The following is a 21019-nucleotide window of genomic DNA, read 5'->3' on the forward strand; positions in this document are numbered from 1 at the left end:
GATGGTTTTGGTGACTATAAAACGCTATCATGTAAATGAAATTACTTTGAAAACAAAAAATGCAAGACAAATAAAAAATAGCATAAGTTTGTTATTACTGTTCTTTAGGACATCATAGCCTGTTTCTGGGGATGCAAACACACAAGGGCATAAAGATTCCAGGTGGTACCAAGGATGCTGTTGTGGTTTTAATTGTGGTAAAATATATACAACCTACAACTCACCATTTTAACCATTTTTAAGTGTACAGTTCAGTGGCACTAAGTACATTCATCTTGCGTGCAGTCCATCCACAGAATCTTTTTCATCTTCCCAAACTAAGACTCATTACCCATTAAACAATGATCCCACATCCTCCCTAGTTCCCAGCTCCTGGTAACCGCCATTCTGTCTCTATCAGTGTGACTACTCAAGGTACCTCACATAAGTGGAGTCATACTGGGTATTGCTTTTTCAATAAATCCCTTATTTATTTTCTTACATTTTCCATCTTTGTCTTTAAAGCTTGAGTGCTGAAAACAATGGCAGTTAATTGAGGATTTCATTTTGTGGGTTCCAAATCCTTGAGATTGGCGACAGAGCTATCAGTCAGGAACAAAGACACACTGCCCTGATGGCCTCCTCCAAGCCTGATGGGGCTGATGCCTGTCTGGTCTCAACTGCAATTCTGGAAGACGTCTTGGAAGCTGTGACATTTTAAGGCTATGCAATGTATTGGACCAGGGAATGGGATCTGGTCCCACTCCTACCACAAAAGGACTGTTTGATATTGAATGACTCATTCTCCTCTCTGAGTCATGTCTGTTAAACTTGAGGCTGACTAGATTAAATGGTCCCAAAGTAGTGTCAGCTTCATATTAAAATGTTTTGATGACATTGTTGCCTTGTAAGTTACTAAAAAATATCATTCTCTTTCTCCACCTCCACCAGGAACACTGTATTTTGGATAATAAAAGTGGAAGAAAAGCAAGATACCTGTGATAGTTTTCTTGGGAAAACAAAGCAGGAGTAAAGAAAAACTTAAAAAAAAAAAAAAAACTAACTAACAAAAACTTGAACTGCTTTTAGATGTTCCTGGCATTTCATCTGGTGTTGTCATCCCTCTTCTGAAGAGGGTGGGGTGAAGGGTGGGTGGGGAAAAGAGAGTAGAGAGGATTTTCATAGCATGTGCCAAAGTGTTATCTAAAATATGCGTGTGCACACACACACATGCATGCACACATAGGAGCAAAGGCTTTGCTCAAATTCAAGACTATGATTTCACACAGGAAAGAGAAATAGAGTTAAACCATGTGAATTGAGAAGATAGGGATTTATGATCATTTTGAAATTATCTCTAAAGCTACACCAAAATGTACCCTAGCTCCAGGATTCTAAGGCCCAATACTGTTGAGTACACAAAGCAGTGTAGCCAAATATAAGATGTCACAGACGAAAAGAGCAATGTATTTGGAATGAACAACTATCCTTATCATTCATAAACTTCCCAACTTGGATGCATTTGTATGAAGAGACACTTCTGGTCTGATAAGAGTCTGGCTCTGGAAAGAACAAAGTGACCCAAATTCTTATGGAGGGGACACTTTCACACATGAATCACCCAAAGAAATGGCAGCTGCTTCAGAACTGCCAGCCCCAGAAGCTGACGGTGGAAGAGCTCCATCTACAGGGACCCACCTTCAGTATGGAATGTAATCAGGATAGGAAACTAAGTACTTCATCCATCTGACCTCTAGAGTCAGGTGACAACTTAAGCATATTGTCATTTTTCCTCCAGACAGAATAGCCCTTGTTTGAAAACTGTAGCCACCATTGGCTAGGATCAAGTCTGCTTTATTAGTACGGGCATTTCCAAAGCTGTGTTCTCCAAAGAGCTTCAGAAATATGAACTAATGGGACCAATAACACTGGAATACTGTAATGATAATTTGTAATAATCTTAATAAGAGTTTTACAATGTATCTTTCCCCAAAAAAGTATAACAGGAGATAGGTTTTATAGGTCTATTGCCATTAAACTTATGTCAGGGACTGAGAATTCCTGAGTCATAGGATTTAAGAGATGGAAGAAAACTGAAATTTGGATTACATCAACCCCTCCGCACTGTGCCCCACCCCCTGCCAGCATTCCTGAGACAGCATTCCTGAAAAATGGTCATGCAGTTTCCTTCAATAGAGAGCAGGAGATTGATTCTTCAAGACAGAATGAGTGAAAGAGATAGATTAATTATATGAAACAGACTATATGAAATTATACCAGGTGTTTAGCCTTCTGGAACTTTGGTTTTATCATTTATAAGAGAAGAGAACTATTTTACAAGACTATGTGGGAGCAGAAATAATGTGTGTAGAGTAACAGTTTAGCTCTTGGTTATCAGTGAATGTTAGCTGTCTTTCCCTTTTCATTTTTTTAATTAAAAAGGGCTTCCATATATTGGGCTGAAATCTGCTTTTTTATAACTTTAATGTGGCAGTCTCAATTCAAACCTCTCAGAGAACATAGAACTGTTTTTTTCTCTCCTCTATAAGGCATCACTTCCAACATTTGAAGACAGTCATAAGGCTTCCTGTAGTCTCTTCTCCATCTGAAACCCACCCAATTGCCTATGCCATTCCTTAGAACTAGTGAATAACTGAAGTCATGCCTTTTGGGAGTACCAATAGAATTAGGGGCAGAGCAATTGGCAGCATATTAAGGCAGGGTCCCTGCTTTCAAGGAACCTGAATATATAATGCCATCTGGGTAAAATAGGGGCTAAATCAAAGTACAATCAAAGAATTATTATTGTGTAAGGAGAAGGAAGAGCCAAATTTGATGGGAAAACCAGAGAAGGCTTCATGGGAAGTGACATTTGAGTTGGATACTCAAGAATTGGAAGGATTTTGAAAGGCAGAAAACTTATGCTGGAGGAATAGCATAAGCAAAAGCATGGAGAAGTGGAAATGTATGAAATGTTAAAAAAAAAAAAAAAGGGTGCTATGGACTGAATTGTGTCCCCCTAAAATTGATCTGTTGAAGCCTTAACTCCCAATGTGACTGTATTTGGAGACAGGGCTTTTGGGGTGCAATTAAGGTTAAATGAGGTCATAAAGGTAGGGCTCTCATCAGACGGGACTCGAGGTCTCATAAGAAGCGGAATCTCTCTTTCTCTCTCTCTCTCTGTGTCTCTCTCTGTGTGTCTCTCTCTCTCTATCTGTTTCTCTCTCTGTTGCTCGATGGCATAGTGAGAAATTGATCATTTGCAAGCCAGGAAGAACACCCTCAATAGCTCTGATCCCTCTCAGATCTTGATCTTAGAACTCCCAACCTCTAGAACTGTGAGAAAATAAATTTCTGTTGTTCAAGCCACACAGTCTATAATATTTGTTACAGCAACCCTAGCAGACTAATACAAAGGGCGGCTGCTGAGGCGAATCAATGAGTGAAGGCCTAAGAGGAGAGTAGATAGGTATATTGACCAGCTGGTCAGAATGAAGAAATGTAAATAGTGAGGCTTTGGAGACAGACAGTAATGTTCAAATCTCAGTTTTGTTAATTTATTAGTTGCGTGACCTCAGGCTAGTTACTCAAGCTCTCTGAGCTTAAACCTCTTCTTTGTTAGTGGTAGAAAGGGATAATATATGTAAGCACAATTCACCATGTCTAGCATGTGGAAGATACTCTATAAATGTTAGCAATGATTACTATATTATTATAATTATTGTTGATCGCAAAACTGGTACTGAGGGAGGACATAAGAGAGATATAGAATGTTCAGTGATGTGAATACTTCTTAAAGGTATCCACTAACTAAAAGATGGTGCATATTCTCTATTCTTAACAATCCTGGATGGTAATTGCATCTCCTAGAATGTCAGTGTTAGACTGAAAAATTGTGCTGAACACTGGAATTTGACACAACATTGTAAAATGATTATAAATCAATAAAAAATGTTAAAAAAAAAAAAAAGAAATCTAATTCTGAACAAGGAAATATTGTTTGCACAAGAACAGCATGGACTGAGAGAGAAAAATGGACACATAATTTTGGCATTCATATGGTCTAAGAAAAGGGGATTTGGGGCATAGCCAGCTGTGTCCTTGATCTGCTTTCTGTTATGCGAACTTTTATGCATTCTGTAATACCCAGCTCAAATGTCACCATCTCCATACAGCCTTATCCACAACTCCCTCATTCCTTCTATCATACACTCAGTCCTTTTGTTTCTCCCATGAGACTGTGGGCATCTTGAAGATAGACATATATTACTTGTTTCTGTATCCAGCACCTACCACAGTATCTGGTACATAGTTCAATAAATGTTTTTCAAATGCATTAGTGGAACAAAATAGAAATGCTGACTTTACAAAGTTCAAAGAAACAGAAAGATGCTAACAGAGGTCTGCAGACTCTCAAAAACATGATCTGAATTATCTATATTTGTAAGAGAGGCAGTTCTCCATACTGGCAACAAGACAAGATGTAATCATGATGGGAGCTCTGTCCATATCTTTTCCGAGCCAACAGTCATATCAATGTCTTAGATGAGGACCAAATTAAAATAAGACACAAAGTTGGAAGGTTTTAAGCATGCTAAGCGATAGCATCAAATAATTTGATAAATTAAACATGTTGAAATATAACAGGAATAGTTTCTAGTGAGTACTGGGACATAAGATACTGATTACACAAGTACAGGAAAGAAGAGATGCAGGTAAGTGGCAAGAATTATGAGAAACTCAGAGAAGATTGAGCTAACTGCACATTTTCCAAAAGTCAGCAATAAGATGATGCTACCCAGAAAATGAGAATTTTGGTTACAAGAATAAAGTGCAAAATGAAAGAGGAGATGGTCCTGCAACATCCTACATGGTCCAAGTCTACCTGGAGTATTGTATGCTCACTCCATGAGGCTACCTCTTATGAAGGAAAGATCTGGAAAATAGTTAGGAAGAAAGATAATGAAAAGTATGGTAACTGTTTAGCTTGAGAAAGAGAAGGTTCTGTGAGTAATAATATCATAGTGATAATGTACTACCACAGTCATGTAGGATCTCCTCTAATTCTTAAAATAATCTCATGAGGTCTAGGTGTCCATATGCCGAGTCCTCTACCTAAGCACAGAAAAGGCTCCCAGAGGCTATCTGTCATTTCATTCCAAAGTTCAAACCAATACTGGAACTAATGAAGACATCTGTGTAACAAGTTTCTAAACAAATTATTGGTATTAATATATTATGACATTGATTTTTAACTCTTGCTTCTTTTCAATGTACTTAAATCTATCTGGAGATATTTTTGGCTTTTCTTTATTGATCATTGACTATAAGATACTGCTTCAAACACTGCATACACATCTCAGAAGCTTAGAACTAAAGAAAATCTCCAGTCATATTCAAGCCTGAAATAATGACACACAACTGCTAAGCTTGTTAAATGCTCCAGCATTCAACTTTGTCTGTCTCAAAGTTAGAATGTGTAATAATAGGAATTTTTGAATCCCAATTTTATAGATGATAAAACTGGGGCTCAAAGAAGTTAAGTAATTTACTGAAGACCACATAGTTACTGAGCACCAGAGCAGAAACTGGGCCAATATGACCCTGAAGTCCCAAGAACAGCCTGCATCTACTGTCTGAGAAGAAGTAGACAAGGCAGAAAGAGTGAAAATGAAGACCAGTTGGCTCTGCATAAGACAGAGACCCTTATTACCTTAGGGCTTCTCGAAGGGAACAGTAGGGGTAGACTTCTATAATGCCATTAAAGAAAGTGTTTATATAAAAGCTTTCTAAGTGGAAAGAAAGTGTTGATGTAGAAGGTTAGTGTAGAATCATCTATATGACTTTTAGAAGAAGAGAGTCACCAATCAGCTAGAAGACTGGACATGACCTCTAAGGGTCATTCAACTGGGAAATCCTCTGCATCTAGGTTGTAGAGATACAGTTGACTCTGGTGCTAGATTAATTAGCTGCCCTCTATAGGACTGGAAATATTGCTCAACTTGATCCAAATTTTGAAAAAAAAAAAAGTTTACTTATAATATCTTCAAGAAAATATAAATGCTTCTCGCCTGGGGAAGGGAAGGCTTTTGTAACCACGACACCAAAGTAAAAAATCATAAAGGAAAGGACTGTTAGATCTGATTTCATAAAAATGAAAGTTATCTATGTGAAAAAAACATATATACCACAAGCAAAATTCAAAGCTAAGCTAGTTTTAAAAATGCAGATTCCAAATCAGTCAAAAAGGTAAATACACCAATAGAATGAGAAAAAGGAATAAATATTCATCAGAGAAAAAAATGGCCACTGAACATAGAAAACAAATTAACTTTACTAAGTTATCAAAGAAATTAAAGTTAAAATAACGACATGCCATTTTTACTTTTAAAATTGACAATAAAAAATGACAATACCTAATATTGGTATAAGTAAGTAGAATGGTGCATGCTCCTACACTGTTGCTAGGGACTATTAATACGCAGAGAGATTAATGATAACATGATGATGCCTTAAAGAGCCTACTGTCCTAGGCTCTTTAAGGCATTTTTCATCACAGTATTATTCAGAACAACAAAAAACTAGTTTGTCAACAACAGTGTGTAAGTTACATAAATTACAAAATACTCCCACAATGGAACATACTTAGTATGGTCAATTAAAAATGATGTCATTAAAAATATTTAATGACACAGAAAGAGGTTTGTGATGTTGTGAAAAGATAAATGATTAACAAAAGAGAATGTCCCAATATGATTTCATTTGGGGAACTACATGTGTAATAATGTGTGCATTTTTATGACTCTTTTAGGAATGAAAGAATACATGTTAGCAGTGACTAATTTTGGCTTAGTTTTGTTTCCTAGATTTTCTGCAACAAATATGTTTAGCTTCTGAAAGTGTTTTTAAATCTAGGTTTTCTTTTTCTTTTTTTTTCCCCAGGAAGGAAAAGATTTAAGGGAAAAGGCAACAAGATATGCAGGGGCCCCACCAGGCCCACCTCACCTCAAAACTGCTGAGCTGCTGAGACCATCTTCCTAACAAAAGCCTCCTGGGGGCCTCAGTATTCCCAAAACAACAGTAAATGAAGCAACTTCAATTGATCTTAGGGGAAAAGGACCCAAACCACTTAGCTGGATTCTGAAGCAGTTTTTCAAGATTTCCCCAGGCCACTCTTTCCCAAATCTCTGTCGGCAGGATGAGGGTGCTGAGAACCTAGAAGGTAGGCACTGCCTAGCAGGTTGGTTTAGCCCTAGAGGGATGGGCTACAGGCAACTCTGACTCCAGGAAGAACCCTTGGTGCCAAAGTGGCAACATTTCAAAGCCAGCATCTCAAGGTCTGCCCAGGATTTACTACCTGCACCCAAAGTTTGATTAGACCGTCGTGATCAGCCTGATTCCCATTGGGAACTGTCAGCAGAGAGACGCCCATCACCAGCACAAAGGCTTTCCAGCCCTCGTCTTCAATGCAGCACTATTAACAGTTTCCCATTATCTCAACCTATTCTCCCTACCCGTCCCGTCCCCAACCCAAACATTCCTATTTCCCTAAATAGACTTTATTATAAAGGCAAAAACAAAGCACCCACAAATTTAAAAAAAAAAAACTGCTGTCAACAACAACAAAAAGCATGGTCTTATAGTAAATAATCTTACGGATATCCAGGGAAAGGGGGTGGGGAGGGACACATTTGGGAGTCTGAGATTTGCAAAGGTTAACCACTCTATATAAAAACAGATAAAAAACCCAAATCTCTTCTGTATAGCACAGGGAACGATATTCAATATCTTGTAATAACCTTTAATGAAAACGAATATGAAAATGAATGTATGTATGTATATGCATGCCTGGGACATTATGCTGTACACCAGAAACTGACATACTATAACTGACTATATTTCAATTTTTAAAAAAATGACAAAAAGCATAGTCTTTAAATACATACATTAACAAGATTTCACCACCTACTTTCACATTTCTTTTAACACACGTACCTAGTAAACAGTTGGAGATGATTCCTGATCCCCTAGTAGTTCTTGATATATAAATAAAGACTGGAAAATATATGCAAGTCACGTAACAGTTTACAGACACAGCGAAAAAAAAATGTGACAATGAATATATGTATGTTCATGTATAACTGAAAAATTGTGCTCTACACTGGAATTTGACACAACATTGTAAAATGACTATAACTCAATAAAAAATGTTAAAAAATAAAAAACAGTTTACAGAGCACAACATTTTCATATGAAGTTCTGAAAATGACCTCAGTGGGCATTATTTCTGCATGGCAGCCGAACCGAAGTCCAGAGAGGTGAAGTGACTGGCCCAGTGTTACTTTATTAGTTAGTGGTGGCCATGCCAGGCGTCTCACTAGGGTTAGGGGCTATGGCACTAAGTAAAAACAATTCTGGCAAGGAGATGTCAAATCCATTTTCAAAGCCCTCACAGCACTAGCAGTAAAGAAGAATAGTAGAGTAAAAGCTTATCAGTGTGCCTATTTTATTTCTTTTGAGTTTTCTTATTTTTGTTTTATTCAGGCAAAATTCACATAAGGTGAAATGAACCATTTTAAAGTGAATAAAAAATTCAGTGGCATTTAGTACACTCACAAATGTTACACAACACCACTTCTATCTAGTTCTAAAACATGCCCCTCATCCCAAAAAGAATCCCCAGACTTGCGAAGTGGTTGCTCTCTTCCCCACCTCCTCACCCCAGGCCCTGGTGATCACCAGTTCACTTCCTGTCTCTAAGCGTTTAACTATTCCAGGTATTTTTTTACATGAATGGAACATGGAACTTTTTGTATCTGACTTCTATCACTTAGCATAACATTTCTGAGGTTCATCCACTTTGCAGTATATGTCAGCATTCCACTCCTTTTTATGGCTGAATAATACTCCGCTGTGTGTCTATATCACATTATGTCAATGTACTCATCCACTAATGGCCATTTGGGCTGCTTCTACCTTCTGGTTATTTTGACTAGTGCTATTGTGAACAGTGAGTATCTGTTTTCAATTCTTGGGGAGTGTATAAGAGTTTCCTTATTTTCTTATGTATTTTACTTGTATTTTATCTGATTACAAGAGTATAGGGATATTTGTTAAGAAATGTGGAAATTACAGGAAAAACACCAGTAAGAAAAATCACCTAAGGGTAATTCAGAATATTCTCGTCCAGAAAGGATATTCTATAAGCTTATAACCCTGTTCTTTCTTTCTAGCCAATAAATATGGGTTATTATTTTAGAATGAAGTAGGCACTGAGACTATGGACTTCATAGGCAGAAAAACATAGATTTGAATTCTGGCTCTGCTGTTTACTAGCTGAGTCACTTCACCTTTCCAAGCTTGTCTTCCTGGCTATAAAATGGCATAATAGTATCTACCTTACCAGGTTTTTATGGCATCTTAAAAGAGATGTGAGTGAAATGTCTAGTACAGTGCCTGGGACAGAAGGGACATTCAGGAACGATTAGCTGGAAGAGTACTTCCCACACAGGGATTTGCTAATATCAACAGGAAGTGAGGTTTGAGAAAGAGGAATTTTGTGTTTTCACCACTCTGTCTTTAGCACAGTGCTTGTCGCACAGCTGGCACTCTATAAAACCCTGCTGAATGAATAAGTGAAAATAAATGTTGGACAAAGGACGGAAAGTACAATCCTGGGAAGGATCTCTAGGAAAACACAGCTTTCTGAGTTCAGAAAACAAGTAAAGACCATGGACAAGGACTTCTTGGAAGTCCACTGGAATTCTACACACAACCAGACCCATGACTGGAGTTGATCGTGGCTGACTTAAGGCCCCCAAGATGAAATCATTTGCAGAAAACGGTCAGAAAATAAGTTAGTCTGAGTTGCAGCAATTAGGGGCAGAGCTGGAAGCCCTCTGAGGCACTCGGTAAATTGAACTTCCTAAGCTGCTGGACCAGCTAAGGCTCGGAGCATTTTCTTATAGCAAATGAAGCATTTGATGGAATAAACCCAGGCAAAGAGATATTTAAGCATGGGGCCTTGACAGGAACTGCCCTGAAGTAATATCGCTTGGAACTAAAGAGATGATTAGTGAGCTTCTCATGGCCCTACAGGAAATCTTGCCTGGCACAGGAATGTAAAAATTTCCAACCTTGTCTAAAAGCAGTTTCCCCACACTTCACTGCCTCAGAACGATGTCTGTAATGGGTTGCAGAGCTCACCGCCCGCTGAAGGCCTTACCGCCTTCCTCCTATGGTAGGTCTTTATCCCAACAAGGGTCTTGCCCTGTTCGTGGACTGACCTCCCCAAGCGCAGGAGGGCTAAAACGGAGCTGTCAGCATGCAAGCTCCCAGGAAGCAGGCCAGGGAGATGCAGCGCTGACCCCTATCTCAGGAGGCTTAGCTGGGCCTTTTCAGGGTGGATGTGAGAACTCTTTGTTCCAGGGTAACGGTCTACTTTTATACAGCCGTGTTTTCATACTTCTCCTTGAAATCACCTATCAGTGCTGCAATTAAATGATTCTTAGTATATGGATGTGTGTAAAATTAATTGTTAAAGTCTCTCTCTTCCACTGAATTTAGAGTATCTGGAGACAAGACCGTTTCTGTTGAGTTCATTATTGCATCTTCAGACCCTAGAACAGGCCTCGTCCATGGTAGGCACTCAATAAACATTTGTTGAGTAAAGGAATCCAAGTTATTTTGTCACAAATTTCAATTCAGTTTGGAGGCAATAGGATATATTGGGCAAGGACATGGGTTTGAATTCTGGCTTCAGTGCTTTGTGACTTGGGGCAAATTGTTGACATTGCTTTTTTAGTTTCCTAATGTTGCTGTGACAAATTACTACAAACTTGGTGGCTTAAAACAACAGAAATTTATTCTGTCACAATCCTGGAGGCTAGAAGTCCCAAATCAGGCAGAACCCTGCTCCCGCTGGGGACTCTAGGGGAGGATCCATTCCTTGCCTCTCCCAGTTTCTGGGGGCTGCCCCATCACTGCTGGGCTCATGGCTGCACCACTCCAATCTCTGCCTTCTCCTCCGTGGGTCTATATGAAACCTCCCTCTGCTGCTCTCTTATAAGGACCCCTGCAGACAGTTAGGGCCCACTTCACTATGCAGGGTAATCTCATCTCAAGATTCTTACCTTAATTTAATTACACTTGCAAACACCCTTTTTCCAGCTAAGGTAAAGTTCATAGGATCTGGGGACTAGGACAGGGACATATATTTTGGGGGGCCACTATTCAGCCCATTACATTTGTCTAAGGCTCAGTTTTTTTTTTCACCCATAAAATGGACATACTATCTCTTAGAATTATTATGAGAATTAAATGCAACACATGTAGATTACTTTATGTGTTCATGGTACATAAAAATCTCTCAATATATGGCAGCTATTAATAGGTGATATTATTTCATAAGGCAGGGAAGTATTATTCCCCATGGCCATAAAAAAAGTGATGGAGTTACATCAACTCATTCAGACATTTTAAGAAGTATGTCAAATCAATATCAGAATCAACCTCTATATGTATTACGTATTTTATCAGGGCTGGGACCGAGCTCAGCCCTCTTACCTATGTCATTACAATCGGTCCTTGTAACAACCTCGGGAAGCTGGTATTCTCTCCCATATTACAAATGAAAACAAACAAACAAAAACCACTAACTCTCAATTTTCAAGAACCTGACTTAGCCATAGAGCTCAAATAGAAACCAAGGACTTCTCACTCCAAGCCCACTTCTTTTCTATATTACCTTAGAAAATTAAGGACAGAAATGGAGAAAGTTCTAAGCATCTATACCTGGATAAATCACTTGTCAAAATAGTATGGTAAGAGTTGACAACAGGGTAGGTTAGCCTAGAACTCTGTAACAGTGGTTCCCAAACTTTGTTGCACATTAGAATCACCTGGAGAGCTTTTAAATTCTTCAAATCACACTCATTCATTCATTCATTCATTCAGACACCAGCACTAGAGTTTGAGCTACAGGAATGCCTACACTAGACATAATTCCTGATCTCACGACGTTCACAGCCTGGCAAGCTGTTCTCCCCTCTCTCAAAGCACCCTCCCCTCCACAGTGCCCTTCCTGCCTGACCCTCCTGCTAGAACGGGAGCGCCAGAAGGGCTTTGCCTGACGTGAAGAAGATGCTTAATGAACATCTCCTGCAGGAGAGAAGAAGGGGAGGGAGAGGGAGAGCACACAAGAAAATCGGCATCACCCAGCAGCGTGGTGAGGAGCAACCACTACCCACCTCCCCCCTCACCAACACACACACACAACACAGAGGAAAGCGTGATTTCCTTCCCTGGAAGGGGCAAGGTGGGGTCAGGAAAGGTTTCTTCCAAGCAGTGCATCTGCACAGGGTCTTTAAGGATGACAAAAGGGTGGGAGGGCACTCTTACCGCAGCAAACAGCAGAGTTTGCACAGAGACCTGAAATAGGATGGGGAACAATGAGCAGCCAGCCAGAGCAGAGGGTGAGGAGCCAGGAGGCAAAGCACTTTGTATGATCTCTTCTCCCTCCCTCGCCAAGAGGCCTCTCAGTCCAAAAGTCCCCACCAGTCTTTGAGCAAGAGTTGACCAAAGCCATAGGCCCAGGACTACTAAGGCCTTCTGTTATCCCTGTGAGTGGCACCCCAGTCCACAAGTTTCTAGAAGCATCTTGAGGCCAAATTCCAAAGCCATTTCTGAAGTGGGTGTACAGGTAGGTTCTCTCAGCAGGCACGTTTAAATCCAAACTAAGACACCAGGCAAGGACAACGCTGGCCTGGGAGGGTCAAGGAATGCTCCCTTTGCTGCTTCCTGATTACTTATGAGTCCAGTTGTATTTCATCTTTGCCAGGAATTACCAAAAATGGTACCAAGGGAGTAAGGAATCTGAGATCCATAATGCGAGGTAGATAAATCTCTATCCCAATTCTAAATGGTAAAAACAGGAGCATAAACATTTCCAAGCTTGTCTGATTGCTCCTCTGTCTCACCTGGGCAGTGGTTGCTGGGAGCAGGGAGGTCTGTGCTCCTCACACAGCCACGCTGGCAGTGTGCAGACACCCCAGGGCCCCAGGTTTCTAAGCTGAATGCCCCACTGACAGCAGCACACAGGGGATGGGAGGGAGGGCTGATGTGAGGGACCGGTACCAAGAGCTGGGACTAGAGCTGGAATGATGGGCTGGACAGAGTTCTGAATGGGGAGGTGGCCTCTCTCTGCTCTAGCGGTGGTGCCCAATGTGAACCCCTCCCCTTGGAGTGGGCTTGGAAGGATCAACATTGACCATAAAGGGTCATCCTTCTATTTTATGACAAAAATCCCATAGCCCTCATCTTGAAGGTTGCCTTCCCGAAAGTGAATGAACTGGTCAAGTAAAAAGGATTAACAAGAATCCTGGAGAGAGCAGCTTGTTTGGCAAGGAAATGACTTCCACGTCACAGGCTTCCATGCTGGGTTCCAGGCAAAGGGACGGAAAGCTTGTTGTGAGTTAGTGAGGGGTGAAGAGGACACAGCAGGCTGGCCAGAGGCTTCCAGCTTTCTTATTAGGAAGGCATTCTTCTCACTGCTTCCAGGCCTAGACCAGATTTCTTTCTTTCTTTCTTAATCACTACAAAGGAAAAGAAAATGGACTTTGGATGGTCAGGAAAAGCTTATCTGAAGCGATAACAATTGTGCCAAGACCTGAAGGAGGGAAAAAGCAAGAGAAAGGGGATTCTGGGTAGAAAGAGCAGCATATCAAAATGCCCTTAGTCAGGAAAGAGTGTGCCTTGCTAGAGGAACCTAAAGGAAGCTAGTGAGGCTGGTGGTGCACAGCCAGCAGGAGAGAACAGTGCAAGGTCAAGTCTGAGAGGTGGAGGCAACGCTGGATCATCAGAGCCCTGTTTGAATAATACACACAACTATTGCCCCAAAGCTGGGCTTTCTTCTCTTGTTCTGGGGTCCCACTGCCATCCATTATGTAACCATCACCAAAGTATAAACCTTCTGTGCTTTGGACTTTTAACCTACAAAGTTTTTCTCCACAGGAGGGATATTGCTTGAAATACTGCCCTTCTCAGAGAGTTAATATCAGATTATAATCAATAATGATTATCCGCTGCACATAAAGTACTTGATCTATTTTTAAGCATATACACAATCAGTTTTCAAAATAATTTCAACAGAAAGCAGTTCCTAGAACATTAAACCTGGCGTAGATATGAGAACATCTTCTCACGGTGCAGGGAGGAAACACAGGTCAGGAGATTTACCTGAGGTTCTAGCTGCCGTTTCATTAGAGCAGCATCTTCAAACAGAAGTATAATACAAGTGGCATGTGTAATTTTTAACTGTTTGGTAGCCACACTAAAAGGGATCAGGTAAAATTAGTATTAATAACATAGTTCACTGAATTCACTATATGGAAAATTATCCTTTTAACATGTAATCAATATAAAAATTATTAATAAGATATTTTAAGTCCTTTTTCAATGGCTTAAGAAGCCATTGAAATTCAGTTCCTGTTTTGCACTTACACTAATGTCATTTTGGACTGGCCACATTTTAAGTACTCAACAGCCACAGGTGGTTATCATACTGGACCCTGCAGCACGGGGATTCACAGAAAAAGGATTGATAGCTTCCTCTCTACAGATCAGAACACTGAGGCCCAGAGCTTAACTAACAGGTCACTAACCTGGTTGTGAACTTGAGCTGGGACTAGAATCTAGGTTCTTTGTCAAGTGCTCATTCCCAGGATCACACTACCCTTCCCTTGGGAACGAGAAGGGGTGGGGGCAACAGAATTACCTGAAATGAGCAGCTATCTATGCTGGGGACCAGGATGGGGCTTTAGACTCTATTTAACCCTTTGGAGTGATACCCCTTCTCCCATTTTCCAAATGAGGCTACAGAGGCTCCAAGAGTCTTTGTGGTTAATGGTAGCAGGATGACAGCAGTCCTTTAAAGAAAATAATGCTATCGATATTAAGAAGACATTGTGCAAGGCCAAAACCTGCTGAACTTGGGCTGTTTTAAGCACCACATTGCTAGCCTTAGGAATTCCCCCAGAAATTCCTCCAACCAGCTACCAGTCCCAGGAGGACTATTCTTCAGCTTGCCAAGTACCAAGACTCCCGATTCAGTCCACCCCTATCTTGCCCTTTCACCCCCTGTCCTTGCTGCAGATACACACAGTTAGGAGCACGAAGAAAGGACTCAGCTGCCCCATCAGGGCTGGCTGCGAGCCAAGCTCCCAAGTACAGACCAGTCAATACCATTTAAATAGACTCTTTATGTACCAAGGACAAATCAAGTAACAGAGAGAAGTGACAAGAGGAAGCAACTGCTCCTGGATTAGAAAACCTGGTCATAGCCCTTGACGGTGAGCTAAGGGGCTGAGGCCAGCACGTATCTGTCTACTGTGACCACGCAAGCAGCTGTCCTAGGGCACAACACACATGCAACCCATAGATGTGTTCTTTGGCCAGAAAACAATCTTAGGTGCTAGACACCCAGGCCTCCACACCTCAGGTGAGCAAAAAGAAGCTCAGGGTCACAGGAACTCTAGGGTCCATGCTCATAAGAGCCATGCTGTACCCTTCCCTAGCATGTGTCAAGCTCCAAGCTGGTAGAGGAAGCCAGCTCTCCATTAAAAAAAAAAGCAAAGCAGGACCAAAATACCCCCAAATCTAGTCTGTCAGCACAGAGAACTATTTGCACTTGGAAACAGGCCTCAGTATTTTTTAAGTAGTAGGCTCCCTCCCCTTCTGCTACCTACGGGTGCAATTTCCAGTGCTTTCTCCAAAAGAAACATTTAGCTTTCTGTAGAGAGCCTCTGAGACCTCACGTGACTGAAGATGGAAGAAGGGGAAAGGGGCCCTCATCACGCCCCCCCAAACCCCATGGGGAAGCCAGGCCTGGGCCCCTGTAGCTCCATTTATTTTAGGAGGCACTTGGTTCTGAAGCATTTGTTTCAGAAATTACCCCCGTGCCCCATCAATAGTAGCTTTCAGCGGCTCTTCCCGGGTGGCCTTGTCTCTTTTAAATTTCATTTCCTGTTGGAAAGGATAAACAGGTAACTGTTTAATGCCACTGACTGGGCTCATTTAACAGAAAACCAGGATCAGTGTGAGGCTGGGGAGCCAGAGTGGGATTGATGGGTGGAACAGAGCAGGTCGGTGAAGAGAAAGGCCTTAAAGAATACCAAGTGATGGATTTTTATTTTACTGCTTCTCCATGTCAAGGGAAATTGCCCCACCAGAGGTGGGGAGACAGTGTAACCAGCTGCTATGTTGGACATGGATCCCTGGACTTGGCCTTAGAGGCCTTGGTGGGAATCCTGGCAATGCCACTCACCAGCTATGCCCTTCAGCCAAGTTCTTTAATCCTCACGAGTCTCAGTGCCTATCATTCTACTGCACAGGATGGAGTGAATTCAAATGACATATTCACATGCTTAGCAGGTGACACATCCAGTAGGAATTCACATGTGGTAGCTATGAAATGGCATTTGAACCCACGCCATTTAACACCATGTTTTCTAGTACACACCAGGCACTGTGTTGGGCAATAGGAACATGCCAGTAACATAAGACAGCTCTGAATTTAAAGAGACAGGCACACGTTAGATGATGCCAATACAGCGTGGTAAGAATTCTGATCAAGACAGACATGGGGTGACATGTTACCCCACATATTAAATGTTTGAAGACACTGCTGATGGCATGGTCAACAGGGTTGATGAAAGGATTCATTAATTGTCTGTCTCTCCCTCTAGAATGCAAGGTCCTCCAAAGCAGGAATACTGCCTGTCTTCTTCAGCACTATGGCCATTAGGAGCACTGTCGGGGGAACAGGAAGGGAGGGATGGTCAAGGTGAAAGGAAAGAAGGGTCAGCCAAGTGAAGAAGGAAGTTAAGGACCAATCCAACCCAAAGAACCTCCATGGACAAAGGTAGAGAGACTAGAAGTAGAATGATATATTTAGGGAATTAGAGGCAGATTTTTGAATTAAAGCAGTACAAAGTATGGAGTGTAGGGTGAGGTGAGAGGAGATGGCAGGAGCAAGACCACAGAGAACCTGGTTTACCAAACTAAGAAGTATGGTGTTGGTGTGAGTGAATAACCATGCATGGGGAAGGCTGAAGTGGGTAGCTGCTGACATGGGCTAATTTAACAGAGTCTGAAATCTTCACTCCAATCCTAAAACATGCTTTCCTTACAAGCTTGCCAAAATATCAATTTTTTTTTTTTACTACCAAGCTCAATCTAATAACCATATTAACCAAAAACAGTTATTACTTCTCAACTCTCCAATTAGTTTATTAGATTTTCTAGCCAGATAAATTTTCACAACCAGAAGAGGTAGGTACTTTTATTATTTCATCTTACAAATGAGAAGACCAAAGCACAGACAGGTTGGGTGGCTTGCCCGAAGTCACACAGCATGCAAATAGTAGAATCAGGATTGAAACTTAAGTCACCTTGGCTCCAGAGTCCATTCTCTTAACCACCATATTATTTTGAATCTATCTCCCAGTTCTCCATTTCTCTCTTCAGCTCAGTGCATCCACCGTTTTACCCATTTGATGAATTTTAAATTTCTGTAACTCTATTTTTCAATCCTAGAATTTCTACTTAGTTCTTTTCAAATGTCTACTTTGGAGTCATATTATCGTCTTCTTGCCCTATAGTTTCTACTTCCTCTTTCACCATAAAACATTTTAAACCTATCTACTTTCTCAAATTGGTCTATTGCTTTCAGTTTCTAAGATGGGAACTTCTCCACGTGTTTTGTCTGACTCTCACTAATGGTGGCTTTTTTTCCCTCTCTTGGACACACTATGATAACTGAAAGTGCACTTAACATCAGAAGGAGTCTTGTTGTTTTGTGGTATTGGTTTTTTTAATTTTGTTTTTAGTGGGAGACCCACATGTACTGGGCTGTTGAGACATTTTTATGACCCGGCTTTAGGCTGTGCCCTGTCAGGGTTTCATAGTTAAATCAATTCCAGACCAAGTTTTCACATTATCTTCTTGGTTTGTGGCCTGTGCCCTACGAGGGAAGAACCTCAACTCCATACCCACATAGAGCATAGGCTGGGGTTTTGATTTCTTATGGGTGATCCCAATGGCCCAAAGTGGTTGACAGACTTCCACACCAGATCCCAGCAGATGTTTCCTTACTTCATACTCAGGCCCAGCATTCCTCATTGACAGCCTTGGCAAGGAGCATGTTTCCTATGGCCTCAGCTCTCATTCCCATGGGATTCTGAAACTCCAGCCCCTAAAAACCATACATACCTCCCATGTTTTCAAAGGACCTTTTGTTTCCTTCCTTCCCACTGATTTCGGGCACCTGGGGATTTCTCCTTTCTGCATACCAGCCTGGAGATGGACTTTTTTTTCCTTGTGTATTTCCACCAGCACCTCTCTGTGATTAGAAGGAATGTCCCTTGACAACTTGATCTATCGAAGTGAACAGAAGGTTTTGATTATGCCTTTAGACTTCAGTCTTTCTCTCCTGGCTCTGAGTTCATGGAAGACAGAGACTTTGCTCTGATTCACCTTTTGATCCTGGATCCTTTTGATTCTTGAAAATGTGCCCAGACCAGAGTAGGAAGCAGTAAAGATTTGATCAAGAAATGAATAAATGAATTAATCAGCTTACTCTTTCATTCTAAATGGGAAGTAAAGACCATTCACTGATTATCTCTAGAGAAAAAAAAGACACCAAGAATCGCTGGAAAGCCATCCAAGCAGTCTGGAAGGCCACGCTAACCAATCAAAGGAGTCTGGGGCCTGCCTTAGTCCCACCCTTTGGCCAGTAGGTTCATGACTATTGACACTACTTCTTTCTTGAAGGGCAACAGCTACTAACTATAGTGCTGGTCTGCTAGAAATTCAAAGTCTGGCAGGCTTGGTTCTTGACTGGGGGATCTGTTGCCTTTTTAGCGCATACTGATGTCCTTCTATAGCCAAAACTGGAACCTGATCAGCAAGCAGCACATAGTGTACAATGATGGAATTTTTTTCTGTGAGTGCCATAAGGAGCTTGCCAATTAAGTTCACACACTTGAAAGCCCCTGGCACAGTGTTTGGCACAGAGTAGACACTGAGTTAACATTTACTGTGCTTTTTTCTTCTTTTCCACTAAAAATATCCAGGAATATTTGTTGAAAGTCTACTGCCTCCTAAGCACTGTGCTTGGAGCTGGAGATGGAGAGGAATAACATAGAGTCCCTGTTTTAATCCTTAACTAGGAAAAGAATGTCCAGATCAAATTGGACAATAAAAAAGTGATCCCAAATGTCTTTTGATTTAAGGTGAAAAGATATCTCACAGCATCCTGACACCCTAAAATGCCTCAAAAGCATAACCAGCAAAGTAAATTGGCAGATTGCTGTTTTATAATGTTGTCTTTCCTCAAAGAGGAAATCCACCTCCAGTGAATACATGAGTGGACAAAAGAGGGCTGATCATAAAAGGCAGTTTTTGACAATGACTTCTGAGCTCCTTTTATCACTATAATCCCAGAACCTAGACTCATGCCTGAACGAAAGCAGAAACTCAGTAAGATTGTTGAACGTGGGTATTTGCACACACATATATGGATGAGACCCATCCATCCATGTGGCTCTAGGTACAGCGTGACTCATCATTCCATACATATTTATTGAGGATTTCCTATGAACAAGAGCCTGTACCAGATTTTTTGACAGAGATAGGAAAAGAAAAAAAAAAAAAAAAGAAAGAAAACAGACATCCTACCTACAAGGAACTTCCAGTTTCAGGGGCGAGATACACAGGTATGTAAGTCACCATGCTATAACATAGAAAATGCTAAGAGAAAACCAGAGAAAAAGACTATGGGAGTTTCAGATACAGAAAGGCCCCTTCCTGCCGAGGGACTAGATGAGACCATGGCTAATTCAGGCTGTATGCTTAGATTTAAAGGAGAAGTCATTTATTGCCCTAGATAGGGGAGAGAATGGACACTGGCAGGGAAGGAAGGGCAATTCAGATAGAAAGAACAGCTTAGACAAAAGCAGAGAAGCAGAAAAGCACAGGAAGTATAAGATGAAATGGAAATTTGGCTGGAGATGCCTAAAAGGGCATAAAGGGGACTAAAGAGAAAAAAGGCTGACAGGGTAAGCTGAGCCAGTTGCAGGGGTTTTGAATGTGTCCTGATGTATCATTCCAGGATGGGGATCTCTAGAGAGTAGCCAGTGCTCAGCATCCGGCGGGACTTAATTAATACTACGACAACCTCATAGCGGGAACCTGTTCTCCACGTGCACACAGGAAGCTGCCATCTGTATGCACAGGCAATTACAAACATTCCAAATACTCTGCCCTGAACCCTGCAAGCACATCAAATACTGACTGTAAAAGGTCACCCAGCAAACAGCTCATGATCAACCCTGGCTCAGGCGGAATCAAATCCTCTAAATAAGATCCACTAGATGCAGTGTCAGGAAGGTCAGAAACTACCCTTTTTCACATCTTGAAGCACTTTTCCCAGGTGGAACGTTTTAGAGGAAGGAGGGAAAGGAAAGAGAGAGGGGGGAAAAAGACTTCTCAGAAAATAATAGAATTCCAAGCAATTAAATGTTAAATGATCACAAAGTAAGCAGGGAATTTATTTTGGCCCCCACCTCCTTCCAGTGATCTAAAAAGCAGTTGATTTCAAAGACAGCCACGCCAGGATTAAAAATGGAATTTCACGCCACCCCTCCTTGGCCTCCTCCCCTGTGGGTCCCCACTGTGTACCTTTGTCCAGCTCACTTGAAATGTTCCAGGATGAGGTAGGCACTAACTCAGCAGTGACTGACAACTCTGTTTCTGAAAAGAAAAAGAAGGGAGGGGAAAAAGACAAGGGCAATATTAGACAGAGTAACATATGGGCTGTTAGAAGCATTACAGGAGATTTCCAAAGGCTTTGCCTTCTGAGTGAGACCACACGGTCCCAGGGCTTATTAAACTGGAGTGGCCGCTTCGCTCACCAGGCAGAGGCGCCAGCCTCACAGAGGCTGTCCAGAGGAACACACTGTAGGCCAGATTCGAAGGTTTTTTT

At 41.3% G+C, this 21019-nt stretch overlaps 1 protein-coding gene across 1 annotated transcript in view; it reads right to left on the bottom strand.

Annotated features, from left to right (window-relative positions):
- The window catches only part of ROR1 (receptor tyrosine kinase like orphan receptor 1), a 165999-nt gene extending 145222 nt beyond the window's left edge, over window positions 1-20777 (bottom strand). Inside the window, exon 1 of the mRNA XM_064493507.1 lies at window positions 20716-20777. The gene's annotated coding sequence lies outside the window, so the exon portion shown is untranslated. The remainder of the gene's footprint in view (window positions 1-20715) is intronic.
- Window positions 20778-21019: the final 242 nt, after the last annotated feature.

This window comes from Camelus dromedarius, chromosome 14 (assembly GCF_036321535.1).
Source record: "Camelus dromedarius isolate mCamDro1 chromosome 14, mCamDro1.pat, whole genome shotgun sequence".
Lineage (NCBI taxonomy): Eukaryota > Metazoa > Chordata > Mammalia > Artiodactyla > Camelidae > Camelus > Camelus dromedarius.